Consider the following 16,114-nt stretch of genomic DNA (forward strand, 5'->3'; position numbering starts at 1 on the left):
ATCTATCTGGTTGATGATTTAGAAAGTCTATTCATTCCATATTTGAGAACTTCTACGAGAACTTGATATTTAGATCGATACTTCTACGCTTATAGCGTAAATGGTGTCCTAGCTAGAGGCTTTCGGTATGAGGATTTACATCGGACTGCCATTTCTTGTGATGTCTAAATTACATACTCATTTACAAATTACCACACCATTGTTATACTTGAGAAGTTCTTTTACATATCATAACAAAGGAATTTGCCAAGGGAAGTATTTATTTGTAGTTATTTCTAAGTCAATGTTATTTTATATTGATTTATTATCCAACAATTAATTGAGTGGTTTCATATTTCAGAAATTATGTGCAACTTTAGATTTTAGAGATCTGCAATTTGGCATGTGCAAATTGCTATCTACAATAATATCATAATCATGATACTGCAACCTGGAACCTGGTGGACCGTGAAATAGCAAATCCATCCATTTAATTGTATAACTACTTATTCTCCATTTTATTTTGTATCGTGTTTCAACTAATTTTGTATGGCTAACTTTCACAAAATCATTAGTATAACATCCCATAAACCATGTCATGAATGCAACCAGAGTACCATTTTTGTATTTTGCCCAGATCATCATACCTAGTGTTTCTCCAAAAAAAAGCTACATAGTTAGAAAAATCAAACATGGTCACTGCAAAAAAAAAAAAAACTGATTTGTTGAAACATTATGTGCAGTAGTCTCCCTGTTCCAAAATATAGCGCATATTACTTCGAGGAGTTAAGAGGGGTAATTGGCTCATTGTACCTCGATTTCCTGATATGTGTTGTGCTATGAGTGAAAACATAAAAACTAAGTTGTGGTATTTATTCGGATTGAGGGAGTATGTACTAGTAATTTCACTAACGAATATGCAAGTGTACTCTCATATGGCTGTCTATTCTACCTATCCATAAGTTGTCTTTGCAGAGGCACATCAACATGTGCCTTGCATCGAGTCCATTAATTGACCTTGAAAATTACAAAAGTCAAACCAATTTCAAATGTATTTATAAATTATAGGTGATGGTGGAAATGAAACGTCACCAAGTCGTGCCTTCTTGATCCATTATGCTGCCTCTCAAATTCTTTATCCTGCAATGTCTTCCATGTTTGGCCTCTTATATTTATTAGACGGTATCCCAGAATGAATATATACTCGAAAGAGCCCACTAGTGGAGCTACGCGAGGCCACATAGTTTCGTCACAGTATGGCTGCAATGGGGTGCAACTCTAAAATGTGCAAATAAATCCTTCTTCATGCATTATTTGGTGTGTAAAGTGTAAACATAAACTAGATAGTAAATTATCAAATAGATGATAATGAAATTAATAAATAATATTTTCTAAGAAACAAAACAAACTCAAAATAAGGTGGTATTCATATTTTTCATTTCATATTTATTTACATTCGATGTATCCCCTTTTCGTTTTGGGTAGTCATAACTCATCTAAGTATGCTGGTATCCGAAGAATGCATGCGTGTGAAAGCAGCCATACTGAAGGAGGATGTACGACTGTTATTTAAGACGTTCAATAGTACTCTCTTAGAGAAAATGACTTTAGTGGATACACTCGAACGTCTCGGAATTGATCACCTGTTTGAAGAACATATCAATACAGTGATAAACAAAATCCACCAAAGTGAACTCAATAGTTCTGGCCTCAATGAGGTTGCTCTTTGCTTTCGCTTGCTTCGGGAGCACGGGGTCTGGGTATCTCCAGGTATCTATATCCCTATATATGTTACATATACTTTAGAATTCATATTTATATGTAAATTCCTCTCAAACTGTCATGTCAATTTATATTTTGCAAAATATTTAGATGATTGAATTTGGCATTCAAGTTAGGAACAAATGAGATTGGATTGTAAGTTACATATTCACTTGATTCCAAAATGTAGTGCATATAGATTTTCTCTCAATCCGAAATCTATATACTCCGACCAAGTTTATAGAATTTTTTTAATATCTACCACACCAAATGATCTAATGATATTATTTTGATCTCGTAGATGTTGATATTTTTATAACCAGGATAGTGGCCCATGCAAATGCACGGGAAACATCTTTGTTGTAAATTATACTTAGGTCTATCTATAGTGCTTTTTCTAATAGTGTTTTTCAAAAGGTGATTTTATAGTTATAAATATATAAGTGTCAACCAGTTAATATGCAAACATGTATATAACCATGTTGTTTGTGTTGGAAAGTAAAAAAATTTGGTGGCTGAAAAATTGTCCAACTTTTCTTTGCATCTTCATTTCTTCCAAAGATCTGATCCTTTGCTAGCTAGTCTCATGAAGAAGAAGAATTTCAGTGAGTAATAAACATAGTACCTGTAAAAACAAATTATATCGCTGATTTGTACAAAATGGGCTACATGGACACCATTGTCGGGGTACACTCTTTGTTCTTAAGTAGACATGCTTTCCTATGTTCAATTGCATATTAAGAAGTCTATATCAATATCCCAATGAATAGATTATAATCTTGAGAAATCAAATAGTTTGAAATAATATCAAAAAATCAATATAACAAATGAAATAAATAAAAAAACCAGCTGAAAGTAGTAAAATACTAACTGGCTGACTATATGTTGGAAGCTGAGATACAGAGTGATCACCCGAGATTGTACGACGGATAGTGACATCGGCAATCAAGGGATGACCTATTTGATCTGTTGTATGTTAACATGCTGCTAGGGGATCCATCGAAAAATCGACAACATTAGCAAAAGGAACTACACCTTGATGAGACTTTCTCTGACAAGTGGGGGAAAAGCTAGCCTTTGCGTCAATTAATTTGCACAAGTTTTAAGATCCAAAACATCTCACACATGTGTACAAAAAGCTAGAGGGCTAAGACAACTAGAAGGAAGTAAGATTACATGATGTAGCATGGTTCACTAATCCTATTATTGGACCACCATCCATATTGCTTGAATATAGCATGTTCTCCTGTCTCCCATCAGTTGCACCCAGAGTCCATTGGTGCACGAGCCCCACACATCATAGATAGTATCACATATGGATCCAACTGATAGCCTTGAATATAATCTTGAGAAAAATTGGAACTTTCATCCTCTTAAAAACACAACAATTACGATAGTTCCATATTGGCCAAATTAAAGCGCATACCCCCATACAGACTTGAGCCTTTAGCCTAGAATGAATTCCCAGCCACCAGTCTCTGAGTATATTCGTAGTACTTATACTTGTAGGTGGTGGTAAATTATACGCTACAGGAACATTATATTAGAGAAGTATGGCAAACATGTAACCTAGAAATAGATGCTAGATTGATTCATTGTTGAGATAGAAACAACATTTCGTGTACCTTGCTACCTACATTTGCATAGGTTATCTTTAGCCATGACAACTTCCCTATCTAAATATCACATAAAAAACCTTATCTTTAAATGAATTTTGAGTTTCCTAGGGAAAACATGGCCATAATTGATGAGCCGGATACATTGTTTTGATGGTGGAAACACCCGGAACATGTAACCTCAAATGCAAGACACCTACTTCCTATGAGAGGTTATTGTCATCAACCGATTAACCAGATGTGGAAATGTCATCCACCTATCTCTAGCAAGGGCCTGCCAAAACTCAATATTCAGCAGAACCTCGCCTAAAACAGATGCAATGGAAACATCTTTCCGTTGAACGATATTGTGTATGTTTGGGTATTGTATGCTTAGAGACGAGTTCTCTAGCTACGTGTCTTCCTAAAATCTTGGGTTTAGGTCGTCGCCCACCGAGCAAGAGCCTGTAAGAGCATGGTTAATAGTATATCCAACTATCGGCTATATAGAGTTGCCAAGTCACATATAGCCAACCTAATAGCCAACAAGTATAATAGCTAGTTGCTAACAAGTACTACTTTATTAATGCATAGTCCACCTTACACTCCCACAATGGTTCCTGGAGCCCGTGCTACATCTGGCTGTTAATATACATACCACCTCTGTTCTCTCTCCCATTCTCACTCATCCAGCTCATCAAAAATATAATTGTTTAAGCCTTACAGCCTGCTGAATGTACCTTATTAGACTTTCTCAAATAAAAAAGACATTCTTAACTCTCACCAACTCTTTCTAGGTTGGTGAGTCCATGGGCTTTGTAGTTACCTAGGACATGGTCTTTGAGTGAATGCATTTATTGTGCAACAACTCTTACCAAACCCTCCTTCATTTATTAATTACCATGAGGCTAGAGCATACCTAGCAATCAATGAATGTGTGCATGTTCGCGATGATTTGATACTGTCGCTAGTGCATGGTGGCCTTTTTGACATAGCGTGAACAATGATCTTAGAGAGCATTGATTATGTGGTCAACGATTAATTAAGCACAAGGTTGTAAACCTAACTGCGGCGAACAGGTACGACATCACTGCTCAGGCGGGGTACATAACCCTCCTGTCACCGATTGCGCGTAATGCCGCCACCATTAGTTTTTCATGGTGGTGGAGAGGCGAATTGTGTTGTTAAGTACGGGATGGAGGAGGGCGAGGATATGTGACAATGAGGTTGTGTGGGCGACGTATGTAGTAAGGGATTTGCAAGGCTGGGAGATCAAGGTCTTGTCATGAGCCTTGACTTTGGATAGGAAGGGAAGATCCATGTTATTATATTACTTAAAATCCATAGTTAAGATTTAACGTTGATAGCCACTATCCACAAAAACAACGATCGGATGTTTTGCTTTTTTGTGGGATTTTCTATTATGTCTTTTTTCTGGTTAGCCCATCATATAATGTTATAATAATAGATATATTTTAGTAAAACTTTATAAATATCTACTTAAGATAAAATATATACACACTATATTTTGAAATAGAAGGATTATAGTATGGTTGTAGAAGAGAGAACACTGGGAAATGTTCTTCTTTGGCCCCAAATTTTTCTGGTACAGAAGTGGGAACACATTATTCATTGGCCCCACTACATCTCTGCACATGGCATGGAAATGATACATATGTTAGTAGTGTGTCGACTAAAGGCTGGCTGCTCCTCACACTATTGAGGAGTGGTCCATTGGCCCTTCAGTTGTGGCATCACAAGGTTCTCGTCGTGTAAACACCAATGTGGGCCTCATCGTGAGGTGAATTGTAATGCTAACATTCAGCCGAATTCCCGTTAGTGGTCACCGACATGCCAATATCGTCTTTACAGGTAGTGGATAAAACAGTGAGAACTATAACTAAATGCATTAGCACATACAAAACATAGAGAACTATACCTAAACACATGCAATATTCAACAGGACTGCCTGAAGACATATTTGATGAGATTGTGTGATAATAACACGAAGAACAATTGTTCATACACTTCCTTGGAAAACGTGAAGCATCACTTCTTCTGAAGTATTTAAGATAATGGAAGGTTTTATTTCTCTAACCTCCTCATACTTCCCAGCAATTGCAGATGTAGGGGTGAGGTCGTGGGGCCATGGCCCCCACAAACAATTTGAACAACTTTTTTAACTAGTGCATTCATATGTATATACAATACTTTATTAACTATTTATAATGTGTTTTGACAAAAAACTGCTACCCTCTGTAATGTTGCCCCCAGTTAGTTAAATTCTAGATCCGCCACTGCTACCCAGGAAGTAAGAATTATTTATATCTTGCACCTTGTTGAAATGAAAGGAAGTTCAAACAACCTAGAACTTACTAGGGTTTTATAATGAACTAAATGACACTTCTGCTTTTATCGTTAAGCTAAATTGTCATTTCATCCCTAATAGGAATCAATTTCTAATACATTCCACTAATTTATCTTATAGATGTATTCAATAAATTCAAGGACGGCGATGGGAGCTTCAACAAGGATATAACTAATGAACCAAGGGCACTATTAAGTTTATACAACGCATCTTACCTTTCAATCCACGGTGAATCAGAACTTGATGAAGCCATTTCATTTGCAAGGCATCATCTTGAATCCATGGGGGACAATATTAAGTATCCTTTATTAGAGCAAGTCAAACGAAATCTGGAGATACCATATCCAAGGACATTGAAGAGAATAGATGCACCATATTACATTGCAGAGTATGGACAAGAGAAAACATGCAACCCTTCTCTGCTTGAGCTTGCAAAGCTCAACTTTAATCTTCTGCAGTGTGTTCACCAGAGGGAGCTCAAGGGTTTTTGTCGGTACGCGTTATACATGTAGCTTTATCATTGCTGGATCTCCAACTTAAATTATCAAGATATAAAAAAATTAACAATTTGAGGTTTTCTTCAGTTCACCCCCTTTACAAAACTTTGAAAAGGGTATTTTTGTACTTCCTAGGAGTCCATGTGGCACTAATAAAAAATGACGAGTAATCAGGCCCAAGCTCTATATCTTACTCGTTCCAAGATACACCCGGATTACCCGACACGTGGCTCCCAAACCGTGGGCGTTTTTTTCATCTATTTTTTATTTGTTTTTTGTTGCGGTTCCCTTTATGTATTTTCCTAGGAACCAGCTTTTGTCCAGTTTTTAGTGTCTTTTTCTGGGTTTTACCTTTCCTTTTCTTTTACCTTTACCTTTTCTCTTTTATCTTTTTCTTATTTTATTGATTTATATTATTTTTATGTTCTATTTTTTGCTTATGTGAAAACTTTTAAATTATGTAAGCATTGTTTACAAATAGGCTTGAACACTTCTTTAAAGTACACGCACAATTTTAAATATGTGCACACCTTTAATATCACAAGAACCTCTTCTTTTAAAATGTGGGAAGACTTTCTAAAATTACATGATCATTTTTTAAAACATGTGAACTGCCTTTTTATACTATATGAACATCTTTCTGCATACACGCTTTTTAATTGCATGAGCATTTAAAAAATTGTGAACACTTTTTTTGTATAGACAAACATATTTTTGGAATATATCGACACCTTTTAAAAGTACATGAACATATTTTTAAAATAAGCATTCATGTATCTCTAAAATATATTGTTCTATTTCGGCTAAATGAACAGAGAAAATAGAAGCAAAAATTAAAAAGTGAAGAAAACATGAAAGAGATAGAAAGAAACAGAGAACTTTTTAGTGCCATCTTGAACGTCAATGTCACGTGGACATGGGTACTACCGAGAGTGTCACACTGCAGAATTACATAGTTCTGCCCGGCCCATGTGTGTTGCAACACTTTCTCCATGGGCGCCCAGTCTAACCGCAACCCCGTTCTTGAGTTGCAGCACTTCCTCGGCGACTAAAGTAGCGGCAATGACTTTCATGGCAGGGACAATAACAAATCTGTAAACTTGCATGATTCTTAAGCTAGGTTTGACGAGTACATGAACTTATTGTAGTTATGTAGCGTAGAACCCTCATTTTTTTGTTTGATTTGTGGGTGGGTGTGAGAGAAAAATAATAATAAAACCCTAGATTCGTAAAGCGGATGGGCCTAAAAGAGGGTTGTATATGTAACATGGGTTGCAAGAGGGTTGGGTACTTTTTCCATGACCATAATATCCTTTGTAATTAAATGGGTAAATCTTACTCCTGTTCAATTGCACCAAAAAAATAAAAGTTTGTAAAAAGGTGTACGAAGCAAATCTCTAACAACATCAAATTAACGTTGATTTTAGGTGGGGAAACGATCTCTATGAAGAGGTGGAACTAAGCTACTCTCGGAATCGTATAGTTGAATGCTACTTCTGGTCCTACACTATGCACTTCGAGCAAGAGTATGGACATGCACGAATAATCCTTGCAAAGGTATTTGTGTTGACATCCATGTTAGATGACACTTTCGATATGCATGCTACCTTGGAAGAGGCTGAAAAGCTCACTGAAGCCATACAAAGGTTGGCACTAATTAATCTCCTTGTGGCAATCCTGCCCTATAATATCATACTTGCGTGCCGGCCTAAACTTTTTTTTAACTGGCTCTACATGCAGATGGGACGAGAGTGCTGTTTTTCTATTACCAGAGTACTTGAAAAAGTTCTATGTCAGGTTGATGAATACCTTCATAGAGATTGAGGATCAACTGAAACCCAATCATAAGTACCGTGTTTCTTATTGTAGGAAAGCGGTATATATCTATTCTACCCTAAATTCACCAGAATCTTATTAATTTAGCTCTTAATTAATCTAACAACAGTATCCACCTTGCAATGCATGCACGCAGATACAAAGTCTGTGTAGGTCTTACCAATAGGAATCTGAATGGTTTCATAACAGTTACATACCAAGCTTTGAAGATCACCTCAAGTGCTCGCTCATCTCTTCAGCTATTGCAATGCTATCTGTTGTTTTACTTGTTGGTATGGGTGACGAAGCTACAACAGAAGCATTTGAGTGGGCCATCGGTTGCACCGATGCTGTAATGGCTGGCAGTGTTGTGGCACGTTTGGTGAATGACATGACTTCATTTAAGGTAAATATATAGCTGTAGTACGCATATACACGCTTGGTTAGTAGCTATACACATGTCCCTTCATCATATCCAAATGTTGTTTAATTGCAACTTTAGCAAAATGGATCGAGTAACTAATTATATGCTTGTGTTCATACTTCACAGCATGGAAAGAACAAGAAGGATGTGGCCAGCTCTGTGGATAGCTATATCAACCAGTACCACGTTACGGGTGATGTAGCTTTTGCTGTGCTGGATAATATGGTTGAAGATGCATGGAAAACTACCAATCAGACACGATTTGACCGTCGTGCGATGCTCCCACTTGTAGAATGAGTCGCGAGAATGACCAAGAGCATGGTCTTCACGTATCATCACAAGAAGGACCGCTACACATTCAGCCGTCTGAACAAAGATAGGGTCAAGCAGCAGTTCGTCGACCCAATCCCCCTCTAGCGTCTGGGATGTTTATGCCCCTTGTTTATTTCTATTTCTATTTCTATTTCTATTATCCAATAAAATAAGCACATCTTGTGTTTTATGTATTTGAAATTTCAAACTCGGAGTGTAATTGCAAATTCCAAATAATCACACATGTACTTGTGCATGTTCTTGTAATATCTCTTCAAGTTTAGGGTATTGAACGAATTGAGTAAAATCTTGAGCCAGGACATTTTGAAAGGAAGCCGGTTAGCTTGTGCTATTTGTGATGTACAGTATCAAAGTTTAAATACTTCCAGTAGTATCATCATCACAACATCGTATTTACTAAGCTAATACCACTAGATAGACCCGGGGTTTTATACTACAAAGCTACATCATCCAGAAGCGCTGCCATGGCAGCAGGCCCCCCAATCGACTTGTACATGGGCCGGACCTGAATGTTCATCACACTAAAGCCGACTACAAAGTACCAGCGAGGGGAGCAGCACACAAGGCATCCGGGCTTGAATCAGAAGTTCAGAATGGCACGGCACGGACCGGTACGGCAGGCCCTTGTATTCATACCCGCCCGCCGCTGCGCACGCGGATGGACATATTGTTTCCGCTGCCGCAGCACACGGCGGCCTGCACGTGTGGGGTGTTGGTCGGCATGACAATGTAGAGCGGCCTCACGGCGTTTTTTTTTCTCGAGTACGCATGAGAGTGCGTACTATATTGAACATATAAACCCCGCTAGGCTACCCGCCTAGCGAGGGCACTTGCGAGCGCTAATGCTTCTGGGTCGTTCGATTTTTTTACTGTAGTGCGATTTTACTTGGTGGCATTCGGTCAACCGTTGGTTGTTTTGCACATTTACAGCAACTCCACGAGATAATGACTAGTGGGACTGGTTAAGACTAGCCATAGTGGGAGTAACTTCAGCAGTAACTTCGAATCCAACTCAGCAAATTTGCTTATGTGGCAATGAGTTAATGAGGAGAGAGGTACTTGTAGTAACTTAGCTAGTTACTGTAACATCACATGTCCCAATGCAATATGAGTCTATAACTTAATAAATGAATCTTTGCATGTTATCACTCTTAAGTTACTACCCACTATGAAGGTAGTAACATAGTCTAGGGATATGTGTATGTTACTAATGTATGTTACTATCCATTGTGGCTAGTCTAAGAGGGTGCTTGGATGCGTTTTAGTCCCATGACTAAAAGTAGTGGGACTAAAACTTGCTAGCCTCACCCATGCTTGGATCCAAATACTAAATAGACTAAAATCAAATTATTGAGCATTTATTATCCTCCAAACCATCCAATCCAGAACTCGCATGTGTTAAAGTAGAGGAATTAAATAAGGAGAGAGAGGGCTAATACATATTTTAGTAGGTTTCCTATGACTAAAAGTTTTTAGCCTCAAGACTAGTCCTAGCCTCTCTTTAGTCAGGGGTGCTTGGAACTTTAGCCTCTAAAAGAGACTATTTTTAGTCAGACTAAAAATAGTCCCTTGGATCCAAGCACCCTCTAAGTGCAGGGTCCAGGCAATCAGGTGGGTTTGCGTGTGATTCTACGTACCAGAAATATGCAACCAGCGAGGTGTGCGGTGAAAACCTAGCCAATCCCTTCCGTTCTCAAGCCCCGCACCCCCTCCTCCCTCGAGCCACCAATCCCTCCGTCCTCGAGCCCCGCGTCCCCTCCTCCAATGCTCTCCACTACCACCGCGCCTCTCCCTCTCCCTCGGCCCCCTCCTCCCCCGCTCTCGAAATCCCAAGGCATGGTCGCTGTCACCTCTCCTATCTCTCTCCCCGCACCCACCGCGCCTCTTTCTTCTGTGCTGCTGGGAGTTGTTGTTCCAGATCCGGCGCAGGTCGCCGCCATGTGAGAGCAGGGGGATATGGTGTTCATGATGGGCATGGAGGAGCACAGCAGGACGGTGATGGGGGGAGGGAGCAGCGAAGCCAGGGCTCTAGGCGGTGCTCGCGTCACGCTAGCCATCACTTCCGACATCGTCACCAATCTAGGTTGCCCATCTGCAGCCTCCCCATCTTCCTCCCCCAGTTTTTACCTCAGTTGTATGATGATTCTGATTCAGTTTCTTAATTTATGATTTTCCAGATTTGAGATAGAAAAGAAGAACAAGGTGAATCCTCTTTCTCACACAGCCATGTTTGTCCCCATGTTTTAGTTTTGATGTTATGGTTTATTGTATCCATGTTTGTATTCAACTTCCTTGAACAGTCTATTTTCTTGCACTAGAATCATCCAATGGGGATTCCAGTTTCTCTATTTATGGTTTTCCATATGTGAGACAGACTAGAAGAGAAAGAAATCTTGTGGAAGAGTTTGATAAAGAAAAAGGTGAATCCTATTTCTCACACAGCCGCCTTTGTTCCCGCATTTTAGTTTTGATGTTATGGTTTATTGTTTCATGTTTGTATTAAACTTCTTTGAACCATCTATTTTCTTGCACTAGAATATTGCAATGGGGAATTTATTGCAGGCCTAATTGTCCTTTAGATGATTTTGTAACCTTTAGTTCATTTTAGGTAATTTATTACAAGGCTTGTTCGTTGGACGGTCTCTAAAGTAAAATTAGAAGAACAGTAGAGCATACTCTCTATGTTTTGCAAATCAAAACTGTATTGAAGCTTGCTCTATATATGTAAAAGTGAGAGCTGCCCATGATTAATTATTTTCAAGTTGATAGTCTACCGGAGTTTGAATTTGCTTAGCAGTTTAGACCCACTTTGGGGAAAATGAATGAAAGGAAGAATTTAATATCTGTTTTTGCTTGTAGGAACTTTTCTAAGCTTTTGCATGCTCCGTCTACATCACAAGCGGTCTCCCGATTGCGCCGAGTGCATCACAAAGGCGTAGGAGGAAATTGGAAGAATCAGCCAAAATCTGACAAGATGCAAAGGCACATATCGAGTATGTACCACAGTCAAAGGGATTCAGTTCAGTTATTGAGATTTCTTTGCATCCAAATTACTTATCAAATGGTTTTTAATGAGTTGGAGGAGGCCTTGGTTCTAACATTTGAAAAAAAAATCTCTAGGTGTGGGCATACGTCAAGCTATCGCTTGAGGCCGCCATCATGCTCTGCTGCAAAATTTTGTATCTCTTCATGATCACTGTCCTCACTAGCATTGTCCAGGATCCGCAGATTGATTGTCAACTCGCTTGACATCTGGTACTTAGTGGCTTACTTTTACTACTTAAATAATACTGAATTTTGGTCATGTTGCTTCTATTTTATCCTGTTGGCGACAGATTGGATTGTTTATTTTATCTGAGAGCATTATTATTCCCCACTCATTAGTTGGATGGCTTTTAGGACTTGTTAATCTCTCTCTTTCTTCTAACTGACTAGCTGATCTTCATTTACCCATAAAGGGAAGAGGGCAGTAATAGATATAAAAAAGAACGAGAAGAAAGCAACATTGAGTTTTCTTTTCTTTAGCTGTAGGTAAAATTCGCTGTTCAGTTCAAGATAAACCAGTTTATAGGTGTTCACTTGTATAATCTTAGAAGCTTGGTTCAAATAAACTTGTTTGCCTTTTCCAAATTAAGCTGGTTGTGGTGGGACAGTATACTCCCATGCGTCCACTAGCAGCTATAGCTCCCAAACATGATTTGCTTCGTCTCAATTTGGAGTGGACTTGTTCGTTAGTACAGCTAGCTAGCATATATTGGATAATATGGATCAGCACTGTACTCTTGGTTGTTAATTTAGCTACCAAATTTGTTCTATATAGAAGTTTACAAAGCTGCATGCCATCAAGGTTGTAGCCAATTAATACGCATGCATCTATATGGCTCTCTTCAGCCGGTTCTTTTATTGTCTTGCAACATGACATTCTGTTGCATTTTAGTCTTGCATGCCTGCTCCTTATTTGCTTTGTCAATGTTCGTGTGTGCCCAACTCAGTTGTTGCTGCTTTTATGTATGTGCTTTCTTATGTGCAGATAAACTCCTACTTTAATATGTGCACTTCCAGGTTTGACGCAGTACTTGCTGTCGTTGGTTTAGTATGTGTTCTTCATAATGTAATTGGCTATTTTGTTGCTAGGCAATGCATGCAAGTTAGTACACTACACAATAAAATTAACCTTCGGTTCCAGGGTCCAATAGGTCTTCTGTTTGTTGCTTAGTTGTACTATTGCTCATTGCTACATGCAAGCCCATTGTCAGGTTAGTTAATTGTTTTGTTGCTCACTCATGCATGCAAGTTAATTAACTATCCAGTAAAATTAACCTCTGCTTTCAGGGTCGGGTAGGGCAGGTTCCTTTTCAGGTTCATTAGCTATTTTGTTGTCCACAGATGCATGCAGGTTAATTAGCTATCTAATAAATTTAAGATGTGGTTTTCCTGTTTGGTAGGTCTTTTGTTTGCTTCCTTATACCACTATTCTTTTTGTTCGGTTGCTCGCTAATGCCCGCTGTTAATTGATTGGTCGTTCTTGTTGCTCGTCGATGCATGCAAGTTAATTGGTCATCCAATAGAAAGAATCTTATGCTCTCAGGTCCAGTAGGTCTTTTATTTTATGCTCAGTTTGCAGTCTAACACTCTACTTGTTATCACAGAAAAGGAGGTGGAATCTGACATTATCCATGTTAGTGCCAATAGATGTAAGGACGCAAAGAAACAAATGATTTCAGGAACCAGATATAGTAGGGAAATCAACAAAGAAGGTAAATTTACACAAAGAAAAAGAATATTGTTTATTACTTTATTTTGTCCTACTGATTTATCCTTTTAAACCATCTTTGTTCATCACCTAAATATGCACGGAAGTTGCTCGTTACAATCAATAGGTATCCGTGGTCACTGATGAGGCAAGTGGCCAAGGTGAGATTTGGAAGGACGGTGCCACAAATGAACTTAGTTGACAAGCTCATAGGTAAAAAAAATGTGGTTTGACGTGTTTTCCAATTTCTGTGGCTTTCCTTGTTAAATTTCTGAAAAGAAATTAAGAAAATCATACTGAATGTGGACCTTCATTTCATCTGCATTTATAGCAATGAGAGTATTAAATTTCTTTTGTCATGAGTTCTCACTCATCAGAAATTAGTAGTATACCCTCCAACCAACACACAAAGAGTTATATGTCCCTTCGGTTGGTTGTCTTATCTTTCTTTGTTGTAGAATAGGAATGATATATGTGCATCTATTTTTCGCTGCATCGTATTTTCACTACCAGTCACTCAGTAAGGTCTTAACTTCTCCAATGATTTGCATTATTGGATCCAGAGATGTATCGACATCTTCTGTTCTTGAAGGTCTGAATCTATTTACATTTGTCCGAAGAACAAAATGGTTGTTAACAAGTTTAGTACCTCAAGATCTTTCTCAATGTTGCTTGTGCTTGAGCTGCTATTCTGAAACATAGCTGTTGAGGTGCTTATCTTTTAGTTTGAATTTTGTTAATAAGGTCTGAAGGAGTAGGGCATTTTGGAGACCGAGCTCCATGGAGCCCTTTATTTTGGAAAATTCAAATTCATAAATTTCAGTTTCAAAAAATTCTGAAAACATGCACATGTATGCAAGGATGTAAAGTGTATGTGTGAAAAATCTCAGTATGAAATAGCTTGAATTGCGAGCTGCACAAAAAAAAATCATAGAATTTGAAGATGAATAGTACATATGCTAAAAAGCCCCAGAATTTTCTTTTTTCTGTAGCTCACATTTTAATTTGTTTCGACCTGATAATTTGCACACATCTACATTATGTATCTAGGTATAAGTGTGTTTATTTTCAGGATTTTTTGAAACTGAAAAGTTTGAATTTTGAAGTTATCGAATAAAGGCCTCCATGGAGCTCGGTCTCTGTTTGGCATTTTCCGGTCTGAAGCTATCATAACTGTACTATTTTAAGATGACTACAAATTGCCGGAATTAATATATGTCACAACCCGCTGATCATGAACAGCAAGCAACTCCTACCCATGTCCTAAACATGGATATTGCAAAGAAAGGTACAACATGGTAATCAACACGGACAACAAGATAGTATAATCCTTCAACATAAGTAAAACATAAGATAGGGAATTCATGATGCTTGCCTTCCTGGTCAATGTCCTGATGAAGCTGTGCATCGAACTCGTAATACCCCTCATTGGCGGACTCTATTGAAACGATGAAGAAACCCTAGAAAAGAACCAAACGAAGGAAAATCAATATTCATGAATTTCCAGAATGTGTATAGTGCATGAATTGTATGCGATGTCATCCAGAAAGTTGAAAATGAAGCTACTGAAATTGGGAAAAACATTTTCTTAGAGTCCTAGAATGCAAGTTATGAATTTTTAAAGATTTAAAGACATTTTGTTAAAGTGCATCTTCCTTTATTTCTAAGCAACAATACTGACTAAGCTTATATATGTATGTTCCTTAGAAAGAGGATATGGAGTAGTACGAGACAGGGGATCCGGGAGCAACCAACATATATAAGCTTAGTACTACTCCAAACCAAACTAGAATGATTTTGTTATGGATTTTACAAGTTCAACTCTGAGATCTTACACTGATACCCTGTGTACTACGAGTTGACAAATCATGCATCACACCTTGTTTAGAATGTGTTTTTTGTCAAAATAACTTTTTCAGCTGATAATGCTATATTAGTTCTTCAAAGATGACAAAAAGTAAAAACATAGATGTTCTTTTGAGTATTAACAATCAAGCTCTTTCATACTATGTGGTTTATAGTTTCATTCTCATCTCTTTTATTTTTGATTAATTAAGCGAGGTGTATTCTCCGGCTTCTTTAATGAAGGCCAATTTATTCTCATCTAATATTATGTATGTATATGTGTGCTCTCAGTGATGGATAGTTTGGTGATATCGTGCCTGTATCCAGATGATGCACTCTCATATTAGCTGCAATCAGATTTTTTAACTGTGCATATAATCTCTGACAGATCTGCAATCACCAAGGTACTCACAGAAATATCTATCTACGTACTATCTAACTGATCATGCTGGAGTGGAGCTGCTGCTTTCATACTTTAGCTTATTTACATACTTTCTTATTCAAAGGTTCGTTGTTTGTTTTATCTTTCTTTTTTTGTGAATCGCTGTTTGTTTTATCTGCTACTTTGTCTTTCTAAACTGGTGATAATCAACGCTGAAAATACTTTACGAGTCTGTATACATATTGCAAGTCAACGGGTTGAGCACTTTTATGTGTTTTTCCTGATAAATCAAATGTTAAAATGAAAACTTTTATGCACAGGGAAGTCTAGCCTTTGTCTGACAGTGTGACGAGCAAGTAAAT

The 16,114-nt window shown here is 38.0% G+C and overlaps 1 pseudogene; it reads left to right on the forward strand.

Annotated features, from left to right (window-relative positions):
• The first annotated feature begins 1,481 nt into the window (after positions 1 to 1,481).
• On the forward strand, positions 1,482 to 8,856 carry LOC119352588 (annotated as a pseudogene).
• Positions 8,857 to 16,114: the final 7,258 nt, after the last annotated feature.

The sequence above is a fragment of the Triticum dicoccoides genome, chromosome 2A (genome assembly GCF_002162155.2).
Source record: "Triticum dicoccoides isolate Atlit2015 ecotype Zavitan chromosome 2A, WEW_v2.0, whole genome shotgun sequence".
Taxonomy (NCBI): Eukaryota; Viridiplantae; Streptophyta; class Magnoliopsida; order Poales; family Poaceae; genus Triticum; species Triticum dicoccoides.